Raw genomic sequence first — 994 nt, 5'->3', positions numbered from 1 at the left:
TCACTGGGTGAGGTCACTCCTCCTGGTCACTGGGTGAGGTCACTCCTTGCGGTCACCCTGAGGTCACTCAGCGAGGTCACCATGCTCACTGCTGCTGCTGCTAAGTTGCTTCAGTCGTGCCCGACTCTGGGCGACCCCACAGACGGCAGCCCACCAGGCTCCCCCGTCCCTGGGATTCTCCAGGCGAGAACACTGGAGTGGGTTGCCATTTCCTTCTCCAGTGCATGAAAGGGAAGCCGCTCAGTCGTGTCCGACTCTTCGTGACCCCGTGGACGGCAGCCCGCCAGGCTCCCCCGTCCGTGGGGTTTTCGAGGCGAGAGCCCTGGAGCGGGCGCCATCGCCTTCTCCAGTGCATGAGAGTGAAAAGTGAAAGGGAAGCCGCTCAGTCGTGTCCGACTCTTCGTGACCCCGTGGACGGCAGCCCGCCAGGCTCCCCCGTCCCTGGGGTTTTCGAGGCGAGAGCCCTGGAGCGGGGCGCCATCGCCTTCTCCAGTGCATGAGAGTGAAAAGTGAAAGGGAAGCCGCTCAGTCGTGTCCGACCCTCAGCGACCCCGTGGACGGCAGCCCGCCAGGCTCCCCCGTCCCTGGGATTCTCCAGGCGAGAACACTGGAGTGGGCTGCCATTTCCTTCTCCAGTGCATGAAAGGGAAGCTGCTCAGTCGTGCCCGACTCTTCGTGACCCCGTGGACGGCAGCCCGCCAGGCTCCCCCGTCCGTGGGGTTTTCGAGGCGAGAGCCCTGGAGCGGGCGCCATCGCCTTCTCCAGTGCATGAGAGTGAAAAGTGAAAGGGAAGCCGCTCAGTCGTGTCCGACTCTTGGCGACCCCGTGGACGGCAGCCCGCCAGGCTCCCCCGTCCCTGGGGTTTTCGAGGCGAGAGCCCTGGAGCGGGGCGCCATCGCCTTCTCCAGTGCATGAGAGTGAAAAGTGAAAGGGAAGCCGCTCAGTCGTGTCCGACCCTCAGCGACCCCGTGGACGGCAGCCCGCCAGGCTCCCC

The 994-nt window shown here is 65.2% G+C and overlaps 1 protein-coding gene across 1 annotated transcript in view; it reads left to right on the top strand.

Moving 5' to 3' along the window:
* PTPRN2 (protein tyrosine phosphatase receptor type N2) overlaps nt 1–994 on the top strand; it is a 555,617-nt gene that overhangs the window by 282,461 nt on the left and 272,162 nt on the right. The gene's annotated exons all lie outside the window — the stretch shown is intronic.

This window comes from Oryx dammah, unplaced genomic scaffold (assembly GCF_014754425.2).
Source record: "Oryx dammah isolate SB20612 unplaced genomic scaffold, SCBI_Odam_1.1 HiC_scaffold_18, whole genome shotgun sequence".
NCBI classification, from domain to species: Eukaryota; Metazoa; Chordata; class Mammalia; order Artiodactyla; family Bovidae; genus Oryx; species Oryx dammah.
Note: the sequence above shows the minus strand (reverse complement) of the source record. Positions and strands in the feature narration are given on the sequence as shown.